A 24,997-nucleotide genomic window follows, 5' to 3' on the forward strand; every position below is an offset into this window, starting at 1 on the left:
AATTACTTCGGGCTGAATGGAAGCCAACTAAAAATATTTGGAAAAATTTTGTGTTATGTTTTAAAAGAAAGAATAAAATGTTTTTTTCACCTTTACATTGTCCCCAACGAGTCTATGAGTCATGATGTGGTTCTTGGAAGAAATTTTCTGGATACTTGCAATTTGAAATTGGATCTGAATACTTTGAAGATGGTTACGGTTGAGCCTGAATATACCGAACGTATTTTAACAATGAATAACTATGTGAATTCGGATCTTAGTAATACAGTTAGTGAAACAGTTAGTGAGATAGTTAGTGATACAGTTAGTGAAACAGTTAGTGAGACAGTTAGTGATACAGTTAGTGATACAGTTAGTGAGACAGTTAGTGATACAGTTAGTGAAACAGTTAGCGATACAGTTAGTGAGACAGTTAGGGATACAGTTAGTGATACAGTAAGCAAAACAGCCAGGGATACAGTTAGAGAAATAGTTAGTGATACAGTTAGTAAAGCAATTAGCAAAACAGTAAATAATACAGATAAAGATAAAGGTTTAATACCGGTTAGTAAAATAGAAGCAAACCAAGAAGAAAATTTTATGTCCCTAACGATTAAAGAAATGTTAAGCATAAATTATATGGATGGCGAACAAACCGATTACATATGCGGCGCAATTGATAATCAAGGTCTTAACCGTCAACTGAGAGAAATAATTGAACACAACTATATTAGAGTGGAAAAGCCAAAAGAACCGTTTATTAGAAGCGAAATAAAGCTCACGTTAGAAAATACGAAACCTTTTAGCTGTGCTCCACGACGACTTGCTTACGCAGAGAAAGAAAAACTGCAAAAGTTATTGGACGACTACGTAAAAGATGGAATCATACAACCGAGCGAGTCCGAATTTGCTTCCCCTATAGTATTAGTAAAAAAGAAAACCGGGGACATAAGACTCTGTATAGACTTTAGAAAACTGAACAAGGTTTTGGTTAAGGATAATTACCCAATACCCCTTATCGACGACCTACTCGACAAATTAGTAAACAAAAGAGTGTTTTCAAAACTTGATCTGAAAAACGGCTATTTTCACGTTTATGTCAATAAAGAATCTATTAAATATACGTCCTTTGTAACACCTTTAGGACAATTTGAATTTCTTAGGATGCCAATGGGTCTGAAAACTGCATCAGCGGTGTTTCAGAGGTTCATAAACAAGATTTTTGATGATCTCATTAGAACCAATAAAGTGATAGTATATATGGACGACATTATGATTGCTAGCAAGGACACCAACGAACATTTGCAAATCCTAAAGGAAGTGTTTTTCAGATTGGCCAAAAACAAGTTAGAATTGCGAATGGATAAGTGCGAGTTCCTACAAACTAACGTTAAATATTTAGGATTTATTATAAATGGCGAAGGTATTAGAGCTGACGACAAAGGTATAGAAGCGATTAAAAATTTTCCTATCCCGGACAAAACTCAGTCCGTTCAAAGTTTTCTCGGTTTATGTTCATATTTTCGCAGATTCATTAAGGATTTTTCAACAATAGCAAAGCCATTATATGACCTTTTAAGAAAGGATGAAAAGTTTCAGTTTGGAGAAAAGCAAATGATATGTTTTGAAACACTTAAGGAAAAGCTGGTGGAGGCACCGGTGTTAGCCATTTACAATTACAAAGACGAGGTAGAATTGCACTGTGATGCTAGTTCCCAAGGCTTTGGAGCTGTTCTTTTTCAAAAAAAGGAAGACGGAAAACTGCACCCCATATTTTATTTTTCCAAACGTACAACCGTCGCTGAGTCGAAATACCACAGTTTCGAGCTCGAAACAATGGCTATCATTCACGCACTTCGCAGGTTTAGAATATATTTATTTGGTCGACGTTTCAAAATTATTACCGACTGTAATTCTCTCACACTAACACTTAATAAGATTGAACTTAATCCACGCATTGCTAGATGGGCTTTAGAGCTTCAGAGTTACGACTACGAGTTGATACATAGGGAAGGGAAAAGAATGCAACACGTTGACGCTTTAAGCAGATGTACAAATATTCTAGTCGTGGAAACCAACACATTTGAAGATAATCTAGTTATTTGCCAAGCCAAGGATCCAAAAATTCAAACAATAAAAAAACAATTAGAGGAAAATGAGCATAAACTCTTTGAAATGAGAAACGGAATAATTTATAGAAAAAATAACGATGGTAGATTGCTATTTTACGTACCTACAGATATGGAAGAGCATGTACTCTATAAATACCACAATGAGATTGGTCATATAGGCAGAGATAAGATGTTAGAAGCTATTTCGAAAAGTTATTGGTTTCCCAACGCTAAAGATAAATGTTTAAGTCATATAGAAAACTGTCTCAAATGTGTAGCTTTTTCCCCCAAGACCGGCAAAGAAGGGCTCTTACATTGTATCCCAAAAGGTGACAAACCCTTTCAACTAATACATATCGATCATTATGGCCCAGTTGATTCAGGCAGATCAAAAAAGCACATATTTGTTATCGTCGACGGTTTCACAAAATTTGTTCGGTTGTATACAACCAAGACCACAAACTCGAAGGAAGCTATCACAGCATTAAAAGATTATTTTAGAGCATACAGTAAACCGAAATGTATAATTTCAGATAGAGGAAGTTGTTTTACTTCTAGAGAATTTGATGAGTTTTTGTCAGAATTCGAAGTTAAACACATAAAAATAGCAACCGGATCACCACAGGCAAATGGGCAGGTCGAAAGAATCAACCGCAGTCTTGGACCAATGATAGCAAAGCTAATCGAACCAGAAAAAGGCATATACTGGGACTTGGTAATAGACAAAGTAGAACATGTGTTAAACAACACACAGCACCGCAGTATTAAACAAACTCCAAGCAAAATGTTATTCGGTTTAGAACAAAGAGGACAATTGGTAGACGAACTAAAAGAAAAATTAGAAGAGTTAGACAATGCAGAAGAAAATAGAAATTTGGAAAAGGTTAGAGAAGAAGCAGGAAAATGTTTAGAAAAAGCACAAACGTACAACAAAAAGCAATATGATAAAACAGCCAGAAAACCGTCCAAGTACGAAAAAGGAGATTATGTAATGGTCAAAAATTTCGATAGCACAACAGGCGTTTCAAGAAAACTGATTCCAAAGAATAAAGGTCCTTATGTAATTGCAAAAGTTTTAAGAAATGACAGGTTTCTATTAAAAGACGTTGAGGGATTTCAGGTATCGCGCAATCCGTACCAAGGGGTTTGGAGCATTTCAAATATCAAGCATTGGATAGGAAACAAAAATAGATAAATTGTACAAGAAATTAATTATGGTCAAATTGTTAAATTAAAAAAAAAAAAAAAAAAAAAAAAAAAAAATGTTAGCATAAGGAAATACTACCCTAATATAATATAATATAAGATAAATTAATTGTGATATAAATTATAAGTGTATTTCTACGCTCGCAGTGATCAGGGGATCATACAGTCAGGATGGCCGAGTTGTAGTAGGATGTTTACCTACAATACCCACTGTACCACATGTAGTAGGATGTTTACCTACAAGACCCACTGTACTATAGAATAAGAGTTACAGTTAAAGTCCAGAGATGTCTAACCATCTCTCCCGCTCTCATAGAATAGAATATAATAGAATAAGTAAATGATCATGTATTGCGAGCTCGCTCACGCGGCTAAACGAGGAGAAGAAGGAAGAGAATAAAAAGGCATTCAATGTCAGACAATTAAGAAGAGCAGTCGCATATTTGGAATAAAAAGTGATTAAAGAAATACAACAAACGTCTTACTGTTACAAAATTGTATACACACAGCCGAAAAAACACGAAAGTTGAAAAGGCTATGAAAGCAAATTAAAAACTTTTTAGCTCGGAACTGAGCGAAGTCAAAACCAAAAGTGGAATAATATCAAATGCAGTTTTCGTTGTGTTGACTCTTTTCTTGCTGCATTTAGTGTGTTTATGTTTGCTGTCGGTTCATAGAAATAGCTTAAGTTGGCACAACGGCTCAATGATTGCGGCAGCTAAAGCTTACAATAAATATAATTGAGATGCTGTTTTATTGTATTTATTTAGGTGAATAGACCAACGAATGTGCACAAGAAATATTAAATAATAATAAAAACCGATAGCAAAGATTGTGTTACATCTGTAAGGAAATATGCATTTGAGAGCACGTACAAACAAAAGACTTTTTCAGCAGTTCTTTTGAATTTCTTACAATTTTTAACTAAATTTGTTATGTGGTATGTGTATACTTTTTCAATCATTTACTTAAGTTTCTTGTCCCAAAATTGGATTGATTAAATGTTCAGTTATGATATATTTCGTACCTTTGCGACCGCTTTTCTTTAGGATAACTTCACAGGTCTCTCATCCGATTGCAATCAATTCAAGCCTTAGAATATCTGGCCGGGAACATTTAATTTCAAAACTTGACTTTACTGGTGCACAACCAATTGTGAAGTGAGTTCATGAATATTTATAAATCAGTTCCATATGCATACCGAAGCGAGTATGTGGCCAAAGCGCCTCAAATCGACCAGCCCCTGCGCTCGGACCACCCCCTCCGATAAAAAGGAACCTCAAAAGCAAATTCAATTAACCCTACAGAGCGTAGAGAGCATAAGCAAATACACTCAACCAATACAAATACGACGACCGAGACAGACAAACCGAACTTCCCACTTCCCACTTCCCACTTCCACCTCCCCTTTTTTCTCTCCCGCCTCCGATCCTTGTGGCAACTCCGTTCGAGCCTCCGAAGGACCAAGGCACGCGCCATCTACTACAAATCCTCCTCGCAGACACCAGTGGCGTCCCAACGGGAGGCGGGAGACAGGAGGCGGGAGACAGGAGACGGGGGGTTGCTGACCAACCGCAAGGACACAAAGTAACTAATTATCTCGCCTTAACCCCTTGCCAACAGCTTCCTGCTGTGTTTGCATAGCCCACCATCCCCTCCCCCTTACACATCCCCTCCCCCTCCACTCGCCTCACTAAATTCTCCTGCAGCTTCGTCGCACGTGGCTGGGAAAGCGACCCAAAAAGCAGAAAGAAAGCTGGGGAAATTGAATGCAAACCCGATATGTTTTTCACATCTGAATGGACAATGGGCAGTGGCAGTGGCAGTGGCAGAGGCAGCGGCACGGGAAGCCTGGGAGGAGGGGGGTAAAAAATGTAAATGAAATGTGTCAAATGCTGACACATGCCGCGCCTGAAACAGGAATCTCCGGGTTAGGTAAAAGCGGACTCAAAGGGGTTGCCCGGGGAAACGAGGCAAGGAAACGGGTATCTTGTTTGGGAAAGCGGAAAGGCGGAAAAGCGGGAGAGCGGCACTCTTCACAGCAATCGCCGCCTGAATGAATATGAAAAAATCTAGCCCGCCCCCCAAGACAAGCGGCGAACATCAATTCCATTTCCACTCAACACAACGGCAAACAAGCGGAATTGGCAGTGGAGTTCGACAACGAGTAAGCCTTCCACCTTCCGCCTTCCAGCGAGCTGCGTCCTCCTGCGAGGAAGCCAAACACCGGGCGGACTTCATCTGCAATCTCGATGGGAGCTGGATGGATGCGGGATGGATAGACGGATGGATGGATGGATGGATGCCAGCTATTATTTGGACAGCACTCGTGGCGCGCACCCGAAATGAACATGGCCAACTATAGTACATCGCAGGGTTAGCGCCGTTCTGATTTAGGACTTCCCCGTTGCCAAATGGCACGAGCCATCGGGCTAACGATCGAAGTTGTATCTCGCACGCATGTTTTGTATCTGCACTCTGAGTGGTACTCCCAGCACTGAAAGAAGCTGCGCAGCTGATGGCGGAAATAAATGGTGCCAAATTAAACTTCAGCTGAAGTGCAGATGGTGTGAAATGCAGGGAACACTGCAGTTTTAGTTTCGAGTTTATTATGTTCCTTCCTTGGTTTAAATTAACTGTGTGTCCAAGCATTCGACTTAATAAGGGTATAAAATCAGCATTTTTAAAGGATACCAAAACATTTAAAAGTAACAAGTATACAATATATATGATTTATTTTTACAAATGTTTTGCTAATTTTCATTAAAATATTACTTGTATAACATTAATGCTTACAGTGATATTATTATTATCACAACCGAAATACAATTTCAATTTTAAATAATATCAACCATTATCCTTTTCTTTTCAGTGCACTAGTGCACACTCGACAATCGAATCTGAAGTCCCGAGCGTTTAACGTCAAATAAAAACCAAGTAAATAATTTAGCAGCCAAGGCAGCCAAACGAAGTGCTCGATGCGAAGACGTAGAAAAACTTTAGCGTATTTATTCGCAATTTTCGCATTTTAAGCCGATAAAAGGGGGCGGGGGCGACGAGTGAGTGTGTGTGTACATTCGCTTGAGGGTGGGGGTTTTTTTGAGGAGACTGTATAAAATGACAAGCGTTTGACACAAGCACCGGAATATCCGTCAGTGTGGCGACGAAGCGGACGACACTGCGTCCTGCGGCCAGAAGAAGGACAAGGGAGCTCCAGGAAGACGACAGGATGGCGGTGATGAGGCCGGAGGAGCTGGTGGTGGCGGTGGTGGCGGTGGTGGCGGTGGTGGCGTTTGAATGTGAATGTGTGTCCTGCGCGTGCAGTGTTTGCTGGCGTGTTACGGCCACATCCATAATACAAAAGGATGCTCCGGCCAAACCGAGCGAGCATCATTTCCCGATGCCATTTTTAGTTGTGTCTCTCTGTCTCCAACTGTGTGTGTCAACTATTCTAATAGTTCCCGCATGAGCGGCTGTGTGTGTGTGTGTGATTTACAGTTGCGCTGATTGCAAGGATAATGCCAAAGTACTCTCCGCTCTGGCAGGAAGTGCCTGGCGCGCCCTCATTCCTCGCTCGCCGAGAAAGTCCCTGCCAAAGCGGATGTTAACTTAAAGGTATTAAGAAATTGAATCAAAGTGGAAATATTATGGGAAAAAATACGTACTTCTACGCTGGATAGACAGAGGGAAATTATAGTCACTTAGAGAAATTATCTGTATAAATATGTTTATTTGTTTTAAATTTTTGTAAATGTATATTTAAGTACTCTCTCTTAAGAGTTGCAACTGGCTACAAAATATATTGCATGCGTGAAAAACTAAAGAAAGGATTTTAAAACGCAATTCTTTGTTAATAAACTCTCATAATAAACTGCTTAAAACTTCATCGTTATAGCTGGTAATAAAACTTTCTACGGTCTTATAGATGGCAAATGGAACAAGGTTCGATTACCAATCAATGCTAAGATAACATTTTTTCTCTGTGTAAAGTAGAGTAGTGCGACAGGATGCGAGGAAGAAATCGGAGGCGAAGGAGTGGCGGATGGTGCAGTTGCATTTGCCGTTGCCGTTGATGTTGCCTAAGTGCCGCTCCGACTTTGAACTATGACGTTGGCTTTTAGTGTATTAAGAAAATGTCAAAGGAGCTGGCAGCTCGAGCGGCAGTCGAAGTCGAACCAGGTGCTCCACTGCGAATTCGGAGGGGACGGAGGGCAACGGGAACTAATACATAATAATGCAATTTCGCCAAGGACAACGGCAATGAGGGAGGCGGATTCATTTGGCTTAGGCCAAATGCCAGACGGAATTTAAAATCCAAGAAGAAGTAAGTAATTGAGAAAGTGAGCGAGCGCAAATCAAGGCAAGATGAGGATTATAATTCCCTGCAATCATCCAGGAATTCTTTCTAACGAAATCGTATGCAGCATCAGCGGCACTTAATAAACAGAGTAGGCAAAACAGAACATATACACAGCCAAATTCCATAAGCCCAGCATAACAATTACAGCCATGTTCGAGCACATAAATGTTGGATGAGGCCCGAATCCCAGGGATTCCCGTGCCAGCATCCACCTGTACATATGCACATAACTCCGCCACCTATGTACAACCACTGTCCCAAGTGACTTGCCCTGCACTTAATCTCAATTTGATGCCTTCACATACCCTGTAGAGGAACGTAATTAAGGCGCAAGGGGTGTGTTGAACACTCTAGGATAAACATAAATGCTTTTACCGAAACTTTCTCTACATGGTATCCTCATTAAGTGGAACAAGCAGCCACAATGTACGGAATAACCCATATATTTTCTTATTCATATATGAAAGAGTTGGAAAAAATGTATTCGATCCTCAGCCAAAAGTAAGTCATTTTCGTATATGTATCACGAAATCCCGACAATAGGTATCTTATATTCGACAAATTAATCGCAAACGCTCTGGTTGTTTTATCATAGGTTTTCATATGCATTTTTATTTTCGCAATTTATTACAGAGCCGCCACCAAACACCGGATACATCCTGTGGGCCCTTCCTATAATGGTATATGCCATAAGCGTATTAACGCAATTCAATTTCGGGCCATTTTGCCTCCCTCCAAAGGACAAAAAACAACAGCAACGATAGGAATAACTACAGCAATAAGAGCTGGCCAAAACAATGTAGATTGCGCCACCTGCGCAAAGTCAGCAGATAACAACGAATTGTTAATGACCTTTCGAATATAAAAACAACAGATTCAGCTCCTTTTAATTACAAGTATTTTACTTAACTTTAATTCATTTGAAAAAAATAATTCTTGACAAATTAAATGTGGGCTACCTAAAATTTCTTTTTTAAAGATTGTTTATTATTTTCTTTTAAAATGTGTCGTCTTTTTCATATCAGAAATAAAACAAATAGGCAAACTCGAAAATAATGTTTTCACAAGATTCGAGAAATGTTTTCTTTAGTGGATATGCCGTAGGGTTCGAGGAAGAGCATCAAACGGTAAACGTATTAACTTCCGCTCACTTTTATAGGCACAGGCAAACACACACCTATACACCTACTCACCTGTACACCTACTGCACACTACCACCTGCGCACATTGTGGCACACATATGCCAAACTCAACTCGATGATGACCAAAGCACACGGATGGGCACCTCCTCCTGGCCAAAGAGCAGAGTGGGGAAGCGGGGGAAAGGGAGGGAAAATCCGGCCCTGGGAGACCGGAGACCCAAGCAGGACAGGACTACATCGCGTGTTGGCCCCAACTCACTCACCCATACATACACACATACACTCACACATGCAGGGACGGAGGATACACGAACAATTGGATGCTGCCGACGGGTGGCAGTTGCTGTTGGTATTTTGTGTTGCACACAATTCGAGTGTGTTGTATAACGACTGGCCGTATACGTCGCTTTCTGTTTGTTCACTGCGAAAAATGGAAAACTAAAAAACATGCCTAAAGTTAAATGTTTCCTCTAAGAAGTTAACGCTGAGCTATTTACCCATTTTTTGTGTTTGCCTTACATACAGAAAGTAAATAACTCATTCATTACACATAGCTATCTTCGATTGACCTTATACCAATTGAAAAAGCCTGGAGTTTGATAACCTTTCTAACCATCACAGCAATTTACTTGTTTTATCTTATTTTTTAAATATTTAATCCACTAATTTCAAAAGCTCCAAGATTCTAAGTAGATGATTAAAAACAACATGCCTAGATTAGAGGGACATCTACTGAATTAACAATCATTTCTGCCACTGTATCTGATTTGAGGTGGTTGCCTGACGCTGACAGCCAAGAGCCGTTCAATTTTGCATGGCTATCTCCTTGGTCAACACATGGATGCCGACCTGTACGTGCAGCGCTCCCAGCTGGCTGGTTTTCGCTTTGGTTTTTCCCCTTTCCCCTTTCCCGACTCCCCGGCCTCGGATCACCTTCCGTTTTTTATGGGTCACCAGAGCGAGCGCTCACGGACAAAGCGAAATGAAAATATTTGTCTGTTGTGCGTTAGACATGTTCGATTGTGTAAGATTCGGATTGGGCGATTCGGAATGATGCCGACTTTGAGTTTCTACCTGAAAGGGTGGAGCTCTCAGTGGCGTTGGTTTGTCCTGGCCGAAGAATAAAGGAGAATGACAGGTGTTTGCCATGATAACTCTTTCGCTTCTGTTCCCTTTTCACGTGTTGAAAAGGAGTACAATGGGCGTGAAATCATGTAATAGCTTTTATAAAATATTCAAGAAAAGTATACGTATAAAAGCATGGCTAAATCATTCCAAGTTTTTCACCAATAGAAACCGCTATAGTATTTTGAAATGAGTCCTGCCTTTAACAATTCACTTGAGCAACATTTATGGATTGCTTCCAGTTTCTGTGCCATTAGTTCTGTCAAAAACTTTTTCTATTGAGCGAACGAAGGGATGGGGACGAAGATCGTGACAGCCTTTGAAGAAGTCAAGATTTAAATCAACTTATGAAAGCTTTCAGCTGGCAGAGCGTGCCACCTAAACTTATCGGCCGACATCCGGTGTGTGGCACAACAAGACAAGACAACAGACCAGCAACCAGCAACCAGCCACCAGCAACCTGCAACAAGAAAGCCGGCGAGCAACAACAGTGACAACAACCGCCCACATGCACGTCTATATCCACATCCACATTCCCATTCTCAGTCACATTCACGTCCAGGGAGAATGCCAGCCAATATCCTGCACAACATGGCGATACAGAGCAAACAAACCCGACCTCCTCCCCCTTTCGGCCATGTAAACCAACTAATGAAACTGTCAACTGGCCACAAGGGTCGGGGGAAAGGGCTGCGGATTGCAGAGTGCAGGGGCAGCTGAGCTGGCCGCTTTATCCTGCCGCCCCCCTGCTCGTCCTTGTGCCAAAGCCACCCATCCGTCCAGCCGCCAAGCGACCGACAAGCAACAGGCAACAGGCGGCTTCATTAAAAGAGCTCCCCGCCAAATTGATTGCCCAGTCAGCGTTTGATTAGCACTCGAAGGCTTAAAACTTATCAGCGCCCGGCCACGTACACATACACATGCACATGCACATGGCCAAGACAGAGGAGCGCTTCTTCCAATGCGAAAATCCAATTTGGCCCGGACAATGCCGGGCTAGTGGCTGATTGAAAATTTCCATGTGCTCGCGGTAATTTAGCCCGGTCATAGCCGCCGCTCAAGCCGCTCCCGCTGCGACTGCGACTGCGAGAATCAGGCTGAGAACGAGACTGAGTCGGTTATGAAAATGGATTTTCCAGCCTCGCACACACACACACACACACGTGGCTCCATTATGCATAAGCCTTCGTCTGCCTTTTCCGCTGGTGTGTGGGTGGGCATCGCAAAACGGAACAGCTGCTTTTAGGCGATGTGTAGAGCCTACAAAAATGTTCCAGTCATTGCCTCAATCGGAGGAGGAGGTTCGGATTCTTTCCACTTTCTGCAATGTAATGTTTATTGGGCTAAAAGCCAATCGTATCTAAAGTGTAGATTTTTTATTTAAATTCATATTTTGGGAACCCTTTTTATGGTTTATGTAAATTTTGTATTTTTTTATTTCTAAATCAAGTCTACATTTTAAGCCGTCTAATTTTTCTAATTCAAAATTAAATTTTTCATATTTTTTTAAGTTTGTGTTGAGACAAATTACCAATTAAAATTTAAGTTTTAACGCTATATTATTATTATTATATTATATATTTCTCCTGTTGTAATGTCCACTGCGCGATCCCTTTTTTTCTGATCTTGGCAGTGGCGAGGTTAAACAGACAATAGGTTAATATATACTTAAGACATAATAGTTTTTTAGCGACGAATTATGCCATTTAAAACTTGATATGATTTGTTTAGCCAAGTAAATCAACCACTTCTTTGAAGGAAGAAGAGATACTTGCAGTTCCTACGGATAAGGCTTTTTGTTAGACTTTGAAATGCATCTTTAAAGCTTATATTTTTAAAGGGTATTTGCGGCTACGCCTCGTCCTGCGAGCAGAAAAACGTGTGTGTGTTGTATGGGACTCAACCTTTGCGCACATGCAAATTTATGACAGGTGGCAATGGGCTGCTGGCTGCTGAGCTGTGTTCGCTGGAAACAAAGGTGGAGGGCGGGATGAGGCGTGGCTGGGGGCGGGGGCAGTACATCGGATGTGTGCGGATATGTTTTGCCGCTCGAGTGAGTGTGTGTATGTGCGAGAGCTTTTTTCCGTGTGCTCCTTCTATAAAATAAAAGAGTGGCTTTGTATGTTATGAGCGGGCGGTGGGGGCGGTTTTTTGTTTAGGTGGTTGAATCTGTCAACACGGGGCCGACATACACACACACACACACCAACACCCACATCTGCCCACACCCACACAGGAAGCATTTGTTTGCTCATGTTTGTTGCATGTGTTTGACGTTAACGCGACACAATTAAGTCGCTGAAGTGCGCCCACACACACGGGCACACGGACATATGTGCAGACACACACACACACCCACAAGTCAGCCATTACACATTTCAATTTTGAAGTGACAAGAGAGAGAGAGGGGCATAGAAAGAGGGGGAAGGGGAAGTGAGAGCCATCTCCCTCTAACACAACTTTCTTAATGAAATTTCAATTTATCTCCATCTATGAAAGAGAGAGAGAGAGAGAGGGAGAGTACATGTGGGCATGCAAATTACATTCCCATTGCGATTCTCCATCGCTCTCCGTTTCATTCTTTCGCTTTCCACTCTCATTTATAATTGAAAGCATTATATGCACACATTTTAATTACACGATTTGAAAGGATTATGATTATGATTACGATTACGATTATGCACATAAAAATCTCCTGGGAATTTTGCCGCAGCAGAAAGCTTTAAATGCCTTCGGGCCACGGGCTTTCACTAGGTTGAGTGAAAGTTGCCTTGAAGCGAGAAAAGCGCGCTAGTGAGCTCTTGAAGGGAAATCAAGCTTGGCCTGATAATCAAGTGGTTGCATTGAGTGGTCATTACGAACGCATCCAATGCCACTGGCTGTGGTGATGATATCGATGGTTTCCACTCCTCAAAACACCCACGTCCCTTTGAAAATGAATCTGGCCAAACTGAAATTGGTCGATAGTTTTTAATAGCAGTTAGTGTATTCTTTAGATACTATTCAAGTTGTAATAGTAGTCGAAACATTTTCCCTTGATTATAAAGTAGAGTAAAGGGAACACCAGTAACTGGCAGAGGAACATCAAAAGAGTCGATCTAGTCTGTCTGTTCGACTGATAACTTATTGGATATTAAGATGTGGATTCAAAATTGTTTTAAAACGGTGCCACGCCCAATAGAACGGCTGTAAATCTTGTTTTTTTTTGGAACTCACAGTTTAAAAAGTACAGTATTCAGTTCTTCATTAGAATAATGGGTAACTTTTAGACAACACACTTGACTAAAGTACTTGTTAGTCGACGTTTCTTAATTAAGAAATGGGTTTTCATTTATCTCAGTAAGTTTGTAGGACCGAAACCACTTGAGGCTTTTCAAAAAATACATAGCAAGAACTCCATAGAAAAAATTTCTGGCAACTTTCACAACTTTTAAAAATTAGTTTTTATGTAGTCATTATGTATGTTTGCACAAATCTTAAAAATTATAATTAATCATCATTTATCATCATTAAAGTCTTTAGAAAGAAAAACATCAAACAAGTATTAAACATCTTTCTGCAAATGGTAAAATGAGTATAAATGTTTAATAATCGAAAATTTTAAGTTACTTGTCGGGGCTTCAGGGTTACCTTTTTCGAGTGCATTTTAAGTTCTCTCGTGACTCATCCGCAGCGAAAGAATATCCGACATCTAATTGCAACTTAAAACGCCCATCCGGCAACACTTTGTCATTTAAAGCCAGATTTAAGCACACATGTCTAATTAGCAACTCATTAGCCAGCCCGTCGATGCAACACAATGTCGTTCCATCCCATCCCCATCCCCATCCCCAACTCCATCCCCATTCCCAACCCCATCCGGTTAATGGGAGCCCCCGTTGAGGGGCGTAATTTGAGCGGCGGTGGGGCACGTGGAATCAATGCTTATCGGAAAAGTGCAGCCACCGCAGGAAAAAAGCCACGGGGAGTGGACAACACCCGGGAACCGAAGTTTATTGTTTCAGGCGGGTCAAGTAAGGTCCGCCAGCGAGGAACTGGCACCACCGACCTTCCTTTGGCTATAATGCCATTTTCAGTTGGGCATTATTGCGCCATTGAATCGGGATATCAATGACACACTGCTAAAAAGCAAGCAAATTAAAAGTAAATCAAATAACTTGTTAAATTAAAAATATATTTAAACAGTCAACAGCCAGTTTGTTTTTAAAATAATAATAATTTGTTTATGTTAGTCAATTCATCTGTATGAACAGAAGTGGAAAATTTTAAAGATGTAAAACCCAGAAAAAACCCCCAAGCCACCATTGGCAACAGTGGTCAATTTTGTTGATTTATAGCAAGACGGAAAACTATAGAAGCTTTAAATTTTCTTCTTTGCATAAAGTAAGCTTGAGTAAATGATTGATGTTGAGAGTCCATCATAAGTAAACCAGTTGATTTCCATAAGTCGGAGCTCGCTCACAGCTATAAAAACATAGTTAAATCGGACAGAAGAAAAACCATTTCTTTTGTAACTTGAATTGTGTGTGTTCACTTAAATGTGACTATATTTTTGCATGTGCACTGGAACCCAACCCACATCCACACCAGGAGTCATGGATCAGGTCGGGCAACATAACCAGAACCACAGGCTATCCGATAATGCAGCCAATGAGTGCCGTATGCAAATGGTCAAAGCTGGACCTTTTACTATTATTGTTGCTGCTGGTCGACGGTGTCTGTGTGGCAGCAATTTCCAATTATCGATAAATAACTAAAGTGAAGAGTTGACAAAATGTTGTCATAAAAAATGGCTTGTAAATTCAGCAGCTGTGCATCCAATGATGACGAGGACGACGGCGCCGGTCAGGCAAATAACAACGAGAGCACAAGGAAGGTAAAAGTTTTAACAGGTGGAAATCGATAGCTAAAGGTCGAATGAGGAATACCCCGGCTAAGAGGTTGAACTGGGATATGAAAACATTTATCCTCAAATTGATAAAAATAAAACAGACTTTGAAATGTTTATGTATTCTATAAAACATAGAAATTTACCCAGGTAGTGGAGTGCTAATGGGTGGGTTTAATGTGGGTTTAATTTTTCCTAAGAAACTTACCTAAAATTATACTTATTTTATTATTTCCTAACATACATAAATATATTTACCAATTTTACATTATTTCACATCCTGCCCAAAGATGACAAAACCTTATGGAGATGGGGTGGCCCATAAACAGTTTTCGCCCTGGATGAGTCAAATGAGTTTGCAGGAAGTGGAGCGAAGGATGTGGCAGCAGGACATTGCCAAGTCGATAAACAAAGGAGCAAACTTCGGACCTGGACGAGGTGCCCTGCACACGGGGAGACGTTTTAATTTTATCGAACGGATGACAGGCTGCTGGACATCGCAGGACACGGCAGGACAGGAGCCAACCAGCCAGGACCAACATCGGGCCTCTCCATTCAGCACGCTTGGCGGCGCAAATAAGTCCAGTCCGAGGTCCGAAGTCCGAAGTCCGAGCTCCGAGGTCCGTAGTTCAGAGTCCGGAGGAGGCATTGCCCATTGGACAATGACAAAACCGAATTGGAAACTGTGGGAGCGCCGGCGGAAAGGAAAAGCGCTCACATGTGGAAGGGGAGTGCATTTCACAATTCGCTGCTTCTTAATTTAAATATGTCTCAGTGCACAAAGCTAAATGAAAATGTATTTATAAGCACAAAGGCGGGGGCCAGCGAGCAGGAGCAACCCTTTTAATGACTATTTTTATCAATATGCGCGCGCTCACCTTGCGAGTGCTCAGCCCAGCGTTAAGTACAAAATCCTTTAATAAGGCTCAACCCCTGTCACCCAGATCCGCCTCCGCCTCCGCCTCCTCATCCTCATCCCACTTCCTGTTTGTGTGCACTTGCTTCATTTAACCAGCTCGCCCGCATCCGTTCACTAAACAGTGTCAACCGCGAAGCCAAACCAAAGTCCCGCTTTTGCGTCCAAAGCAGCCGCACATTTTTGGACACTCCCACGGCGGGGGGCTAAGGGCTTCCCTTTTGCCAGTTCGCCAGTCCGCCTATCCGCCAGTCCGCCAATCCGCCAGTCCCGCGGGTAATTAGCGGGGCGGAATTGGGCGACGGAAACGGAACCACGGACCAAAACTCTATGCGGCGGATTCGTGTGTCGATGCTGGGAAGCTAAGTGAAATTTGAAATTTGTAGGGACACTGCGCTCTTATTTATTTATTCTAATAAATCATCAGGGTTTAAAAATGGATGTAAATAAGTAAACCTTTTACTCAACGGGCAGGATTTAAGCGATTTTGGATTCCATCAAAACATTTTACTGCAACCATGGATCGCCTCTATTGGCATGCGCTCTCGAAAAAGCTTCAAATAATTACTTTTCACTGAAAGTTTGGTAAACATAATTAGCAATCCAATTAAAATGAACCTTAGAGGTCGACAGGTTGAACGTTTCAAGGCTTGCAAATCATGTCAGTGTGGTAAAGTCATAATAATTATGATGCCAGCTATCAATTTATTCATCTCGAAACTATTGTCGGTGCCACTGCATCCAAACTCATTGTTGCACGCTAATTTAACCTAATTAGCCAAACTTTAGCCACAAGCACTAAACTCGTAACTAACTAACTTAGCACAAAATTAGACCCTAAATAGGTAAACAGCAATTGTGATTTCTTATTGCGGCGGTTGCAAGCTAATCGTTGCAAAAAGCGCAATCAATCTGGCTCCGAAGCAACCACGTTAGAACCTCCTCCTCCTTTCAGAAGGAAAAGAAGCCGAAGACGAGGAGTTCAATTAACGTTGCCAAACCAAACAGAATCGGCCCCACAATTAGCAGCGAATCAACAGCGATCCATGACTTGGCTAACCTCTCTGCCAAAACAGCCCAGCAATTGGAGATGCTTTAGCTGGTCAGGAACGGAAGGATGCAGCCATACACTCAGCACAAAAAGGAGTAGGTTTTTCCCTATTTTATAATCTATAATAAATATAAATAGTTACTTACTCATTTATCATCTTATCAAAATGTAGTGTCCCAATGTTATTTGATATTTCTTATAGGATCTTGATTATCAAGAAGACAAAGCAAGGTGCAAGAACCAGATTTAATACCTACCTTCGTAACTACATATATCGAAATTAATATTAAAAATAATAGAGAACATACACTTTGAAGGAAACATTGCAAATTAATTTAGCCTAATTTGCAATGTTTTCCTGTTTCCTCGGAGTGCATTGCCAGAAAAGAATGCGGGCGTTGCATGAGCAGTTCACTTTGCGGTCGCCGGATGGTCAAAGCCTCTGAAGAGTCAGAGTCAGAGCCGCATTCAGGCTCAGATTCAGAGCCAGAATCGAAATCAGCATCGGAATCGCACTTGGACTCGGCCAGAAAGTGTGGGCCTGGCTGGAACAAGCGGAACAAGCTGAACAGGCGGCTTCGTGGCCGCTTAGGTTTATTTCCCTTTGATGATGATGATGGCATGTTTTGCGCGACCATTGAGGCATGCAACGGAGTGGCTCACTCCGGCAAACAGCAAAAGCAGAAGCCAAGGGAGAAACCCAACCCAACCCGAGCGGGTGGGTGGATGGGTAAATGAGTGCGCGCTTGAATAGTTTGCCTACTCCCCCTGGAAACTTTGGGGCGACTCCTTTGCTGTGCTGCAACCATTTTGCGCAGCGGAAAAAATTAACTTTCAGTGGCTCCATAATAATCAGGCTTAAGGCTGCCTTCAACTCGAAATAATTCTCCTTTATTTTGATATTTTCGCCGACCGGCCTAGATGGGAAAATTCGAAAAAAGGCAAGCTCAGCTCCCAAATTGAATTAGAGTAGAAATTTAAATGGCAAAAGGCAAGCGGGAAAAGCGACGGCAAAAAGTGGGAGAAAACGGAGGGGGAGGCACGTAGCAGCTTGGCCGGCCGTCCTTGTTTGTATATTATTTATTTTAATGATTGTGATTACCCGAAAAGGAGCCCACAGCCGAAACTCAACTGGGCGGAACCCAGTTTTCTTTATACTTTTTGCCCGAAAAGCTCAGCCGAAAAGCGTGCTAGGAAATCATTTGAGAATTGCTCCGCAAGGTGGAAAAGGCGAGGGGTCGCTATTCAGTTGGGCATGGCAACTTAAACTTTGATGGCTGAATGCGAAACCATGTGAAATATTAAGGGGTAATTTGTCACGAAGGGACTGGCAGGGGTTGGCCCACAAAGATTGGTATGCAGTTTCTTAACCCACGAAGAGCCAACTCAACATGGCAGGGATACAATTAAACTTGTCGGGGAGGCAGTGTGCGAAAAACTACATGTGCTTGGGAAGATAATTGTTTCCTTTCCCGCCTCTAAGAGTTATAAATTTAAACTAATTTCTTTGTTTTGCTTTTTTATAACTTTGACCTAAAAAGAACGTAAAAACAAATCCTACTACTATTCCCATAACACATTTTTTCGCATCTTTTCCGATTTCCATTTAACTATAACCACTTAAAGATCCGAGTTGACAGCGCGTCCATATCTTGTGAAATATTCCCACTTAAATGTTCCCTGACAATGGGTTTCAATGAGCATTCAACAAATGCTTAGCACTTGCCCAGAGCATTTTATCATTACAGACACATCATAAAAACCCAATTTATACCAGTCACGCCTGCACACCCTCTTTCGGCAAACGATTTCACGGCCCGCCTCTCCATGGATATTGACTGGAATCTCAGCTGCGGAAATATTGAAATCTAAAAAGCAAATAATTTAATTCGCTTAAACTTTCAGCCTCAGTCAGGATCAGGATAGCGACAGGTAGTGGCAACGAGGGGAGGGGCAGGAGCTACAAGGACGATAAAAGGCGGCGGAGGAAGCCACAGCCGCCATCAAATTTGAATTCGCAAAATGGGGATCGAGGGAGGGGTTGAGGGGTTGAGGGGTTGAGGGGCTGCGGGGGTGTTTCTGTCACGCATTAACTGGGGGTTGGGGCAGCCGAGCCCCACAAGACACTCAACGTTTTTAGCGCAAGCTGTCAAGGCACAGGACACACAGGACATACAGAGGAGGAAAAGAGAAACAACCTGGTTGGCATGTACTGAGAACATTTTTATTTCAAAATTATGTTCTGTTTTTAGACCTTGTAAAATCATTACAATACTAAGTTCGATTTAATATTAAATTAATATTAATATAATCTTTGAACCATATTCAGTTGGCAATAGATTTTCAAAATGTGAGAAGAGTTTTTGGTAAGTTGATGATAAAATTCAATAAAAAATACAACTTTTCTCTCGGTGCAGAGGAGGCTGGCTTGAAACGGGCTGGTTTCCTGGACGAAGCGGACAGCCCGTGTCTGTCTCTCCTGTCTCATTTGCTTTCAATTTTTATTTGCCGTGTTACAACCAACACGGAGAATGGAGAACGGAGAATGGAGAACGGCAAAAAGAGCGAGAAAATGGGGCTGAGAAGGGGGAACTACAACAAAGTTGCCCGTGAGGCATTTGACGCGACGCAGAGTTTGCCTCTAAATGCTTTTGGGGCAGCACTTTAGTTGAGGAGTTGGGAGAACGGCAGGAGAGTGGGAAGGGGATCCGGCCGAGATATTGTTGGGTCCTGCACAGGTCCTGCGGCTGCCTGCTCCCCGCACGCCGCTGCACTTGAGCATATAATTTTCACGGTTGTGTTTTTTTAATGATGATGTGAAAATTCCGTGGGTTTTTATGTTACATAGGCGGTGGTTGCGTCTGACCGGATTTGTTGTGACACTTTTTGAAACCAGCGTACTAAATAGTTTGTCATATTCGAGGTACGAAAATTGTGTATAACGCATTAAAAACATGCTTGAAGCTATTAACTCTTATTGATAAAAACGAGAAAGAAAGTATAGCCTACTGTGAAATTATATCATAAAAGGTGTACTCTATTATTTCGATTTGTGAAAGATCTCTTCATTGTAGAGTATTCTTAATAAAAGGATTTTTTTTAAATTTAAAAATAAGCTAATATAACTCAAAACTTATATATATCTTATCTTATGATAAGGACAAATGTTTTTGAAATCAGGGATTTATTTCGAAAGAAATGGGACCTGAAAATTTATGACCGAGAATGAATATATTAAGTGACACCGAATTAAAGACTTAATAAAACAAAATTAATAGTAATAGGAGTGTGAAAGAAATCGGATGAAACGAATTAAAAATGTGTGCAAAAACCAATTCATCCATGTAATCGGTTAAATCTACCAGTTTAATGTTTAAACTAATGTTTAAATGTGTATATCAGCATGCAATACAGAAGTAGTGCATCTACTGCTAAGTAATTGCATTAAATTTCAGGAAAAACAAGCCGGCATTAAAATATTAAGGACAATAAAAAATTTTGGTTGCTACCGGCTAAACTTGAAATAATTATATTCCATTCTACCTTAAAAACCTACGAAAATCCCGAGATGTCACCTTTCCTATTCTCCCTCTGACACCTTGAATTCCTGCTTAAAGTTGGTCACCAACCACTCAAGCTGAAGGACCAACGGTCTTGGTCCTGGCAAACTTCTCCGTTTACATGCCATCAGGTAATTTCAAATTTTATAGCCCCCCTCTGCTTTAGCTGAGTTTTGATTACAGTTTGAGGAGCTGCATTCGAAATCAGTTCTAGTTTGCATGTCCTTTAGCGCAGAAAGCGGAATCGAAATTTAATTTTCGATGGAGGTGACACTTTGATGTTGCTGCTGTCGTCCCTAAACAAGGATAAACACCAGGACAAAACACGGGACACTTAACGCTTTTCGGGCATTCAAGGACTGGGACGCGATTTCAAGCTCTCTGATTTGTCCCCGTTTGATTGACTGACTGACTAACTGAATGCGTGAGTGAATGAGTGACGGGCCAACTGAGTGATTGACTGATTGCCCTCACATGTCCTGCCCACGTCAGCTTTCTTTCTCTCTCTCTCTCTCTGCAAACCGCTTCTACTGGCTGCCTGCGGCTCCTTTTAGTTGGCCAGGCTAAAAAGCTTTTTTGTGATAATCGCAGTTAAGTGTCAATTTTAATCTAAATTCATCCCCACTCGCTACGCTTGGGGCTGGTATTTCTTTTGATTTTGTAACTGTCTAGTCTAAGAATGTGTAGGGAATATAGTTTAAAATTCAACAGTAGATGTGTTTTGTCAAATTTCTTTAAATTGAATTTTTTTGTATTTTTTTTTACTAACAGCAAGATGAGTTACAGCTTTTCTTGCAGAATATGCTAATATTATTGAAGTAATTGTTAAAAAATAGAGAAATCACTTCTGATAAACGTTGTGGGCAGATTTACTAAAATCCTTCTTAATCCCAGTTTAAAATTTGACCTTTTTTGCTTTCTTTAAAGCTCAATCACTACCAAAAAATAATCAATAAGTAGTTGTTCAAAGGTTAAAGTTAAATAATTTTTATTTTGTTGTTACTAATTTACTTTTAAATTGTCGGCCTTCAAGTTATGGCTTTTATTTTTATTGGCGAGTCGGGCTGCTATTTCGCGTTTACCAATTTAATTGGTAATTTTTCAATTTCACACGAATTTGGCTGCCTTTTCGCCTCGCATTTTGTGCACACCTCATCTCATTTCTACTAGCTACCAATTTCTATCCCCTGTTTAATATGCAAATTACTTTGTTTCTAATTAAAATAACTGTGCACTGCTTTCGGGAGTTTCTCTGCGTTATTTTCACTTTTGCTCTTATTTTTTTTTCGAAAACACATTTTGGTGGTGCAGCAGTGGAAATCTCCAGAGTCTGGTGGATCCATCATCGTTTGCATTGCACCGGCAGAGAATGGAAAGCCAGAAAAACATTTCCAACCGAGGGGCGTGGCTTAGCCACCGCAAAAGGTGAACGATTGTTGGCCCTTCTCGTTTTCCCGTTTTTTGTCGCCGGGTTTGAATTACAAAAATATTTTCCACCAAAGTTACCACAGTTTGCGCACGTCAATTATGGATGTTCCTCAACTTCTAAGGGTTGAGTTGGTTAAGTTCGAGCAATTTATTTAAATTGGAGTGTTCAGCTTTAATGAGCCCATCATAAGTTTGCTCCGGGTCAGGACTTAAGCCTGTGATGGTAATACAGTGGATAAACGCTGTTGAATAATTAATGCTATGTCAAAGTGTATCAGCAGTAAAAATTGTATAAAAGTTTTCCAAGCCCTGGAATTTTATTTCAATGCGCATTTCCAGATTGCATAATTATACCCTTGCCGAAGGAATTATAATTTCAGTCAGAAGTTTGCAATGCAGTGAAGGAGACACCTCAGATCCTTTAAAACTCTTTACCAAAAGTTATTATTGCACCCAGTAAATTGGTAAGTATGGGAGATAAAAAAATATTGGGAAACAATTTGTATGTTTCTTGCGGACTCTTAAATTGTTATATTATTAATAGCTGTCATAGAAAATAAAAAAAAAAATAGAAAAAAATCGATATAAAATTGTTTATTTTTTTTTTATCACACAAGCATGAAGCAAAAAAATGTTATGAAAATCTAACTATTATGTAGGAAAAATCGAAAAATCTAGAATTGTAACATCGTTGTTTTGATCAAATAAAGTATAATTTTTTGAATATAAAGCTTTTAAACAACTCTCGAATTTCATTGAAATCTGATGTCTATATCTTATAGCTGACATAGAAACAATCGGTAAAAGTACATAAAATTAAAAGAAACTTTAGGTATTTTCCGCGACATTCGTGATGAAAGAAAGGTAAATAAGCTTCGGCTCGCCAAAGCAAACTTGCTTTCTTGTTTTTTTCTAACATTTTATACACGTTTTTCTATATTTTTTATTAACCTATACGATATACAGTACCGTTTTGATATATATACTAACTTAAGTTGCAGCAAAAGAGCTTAAAAAGTGAACGAATTTGCGTTAAAACCAATAGAATAAATAGAGATTTCCAAATCAACTCAATAATGCTCAAGCATGTTAATACTTTATGAGTATAATATCTTTCAGGTATTAAAAGCTGGTTGGTTATGATTTGAGCCCTATGCTAAGCTCCTTGTATTTGTTTTACTAGAGGCAGGTAATCAAGTTTAACAGATATTTAAAAGCGTACTCCCACACAAGTTCTCGAGGTGTCTTATTAAGTTACGTTTTATAAATGTAACTTTTAATCGGATTAATGATTTTGACCAAAACAATAACAAAGGTTAATTGAATTCTCAAATCAATGCAATATCCGTTTCAATTTCTTTGATGGCTAACCTATAATTGTAATTAAATGTTCAATCTCGACGGCTAACAAGCTCACACATACGCACATGGCACTTGCCATTTAATCAAAGTAATTACTGTAGAATAGCAATAATTCTACAGCTGCACAGACACAGAAAGAGAGATAGAGGGAATGCAGAGAAAGAATTCCATTTGGAAAATGCCTGGCAAATGCAGACAAAGCCGGCAAAGCCCCAAAACATCTGCAACAAATCAATTAATGCAACAACTTTTCAACTTCGCCACACATCCAATCCAATGCTGTGCAGTTTACTCCCAACGAATTTTTATTGGATTTGGGTTTTCGTGTTTTCGGATATTGGGATACTGGGATACTGGGAGGAGCAGGGGGCTTATCGATTAACTCTCCGATGAAAAGTGGGAGCAGGGGCGTCCAAATTGAATTGACCTAAGTTGGTCCAGCTCGGTTCTGCTGCTGGCGTAAGTGAGTTGAAGACTTCACTTTGTTTCTGATATATCAAAGGACTTTAAATCAAAATTCAATTACACTCCGCCCCACACCTGCACTACAGCAAGGCTCTTAAGAATTGCGGCGCCAGCGGGGGCGTGGCCAGCCCCCGCCCACCTGGTGAACAGGTGAAGGGAGGAGGTCGATCGAAATTGTGTCGAGAGGAGCCGCCTGGCAGTGACAGAGTTCAGAGGCTTTTCAGGCTCACTTTGAAGTGTTTGATTGTGGCTGTGGCACACCTACCCGTTTTCCATTTCCCAGCCCGCCGGTTTTCCACCCCCACTGCATCAACACCCTCCGAAATGAGAGCAACCTTCTGCAAACAGAAACGAAAATCAATCCATGCAACATTTTGCATATTTAAATTAGCCAAAGCCCCTAAAAATATTCCCCCCGCTCCCCCCTGCAGCCAAGTTTAGCTTTCAGCTCTCCAGGGAAAATTCCCAATTTTCAATTTCCACATGGCATTTACCGGAGGCTGCACGGGCTGCGAGGGGGGCGGAGAAGGGGGTTGCCTATGTCATGGCGAGCACTTACAACAACTTATAAATAGCCCGAGTCTGTGCAAATTTTCACATTAATTAAATTTCAGCAGCGACGACGACAACGCAACCAGAACAGAACAGAACAGAACGGAACGGAACCGAGTAGAACAGACCCAGACCGGGAGGGCGGAGGGCGGGGCAGGGGCTATATCACGACAACGTTGACATATTGAAGGAAAACGACAGATTTAGTACATAATATATAGCCGACATATATGCGGTTCCGATGCAGACACAACAGAGAGAAATCCGCAAGGGTTGCATCTTCACCAAGACGATACACTCATAGAAATTAGACTTAAGTTTTGACAAAATTTGTTTTAATAAAACTCTTTAATCAATTTTTGAAGCTATAAAGACAACTGTTACTTTAATGCTTCAAAATGTTACTGTATTTTTTCAGGAGCAACTCTATGGGTTAATATTTATTTTAATACAATTTCGCACACAAATTAAATAAAACAGGAGGAAAACTATACTATATAGTCATATAGTCAATGGCCCTTTTCCATCAAATATCCGATACTTAAATAAACGTTTTTAATGGGCGTGGCAAATTTTTGTATTAATATTTAATCCCAAGATTCTAGCAGTTTTACAGACAGACAGACATGGGATCGGCTCGCCTCAATATCCTGACCAAACATACAATACTGATTTTTTACCAGTTATATACTTTTTGACAAATACAATATTGCCTTTTACACTACGAGTTAAGATTATGAAGATTGCGAGAAAGCAAAGAAATTTATGCAAGTCAAATAAACCATATTAGATAAAAGTTTAACATGAAGTTGCTGGCTTCAAATAAGTCAACAAATTTAGAGGAAAGTGAAA

The 24,997-nt window shown here is 40.6% G+C and overlaps 1 protein-coding gene across 1 annotated transcript in view; it reads right to left on the bottom strand.

Annotated features, from left to right (window-relative positions):
- Positions 1-24,997, bottom strand: part of LOC108093572 (poly(rC)-binding protein 3) — a 106,174-nt gene that overhangs the window by 70,411 nt on the left and 10,766 nt on the right. The gene's annotated exons all lie outside the window — the stretch shown is intronic.

This window comes from Drosophila ficusphila, unplaced genomic scaffold (genome assembly GCF_018152265.1).
Source record: "Drosophila ficusphila isolate 14025-0441.05 unplaced genomic scaffold, ASM1815226v1 contig_106, whole genome shotgun sequence".
NCBI classification, from domain to species: Eukaryota; Metazoa; Arthropoda; class Insecta; order Diptera; family Drosophilidae; genus Drosophila; species Drosophila ficusphila.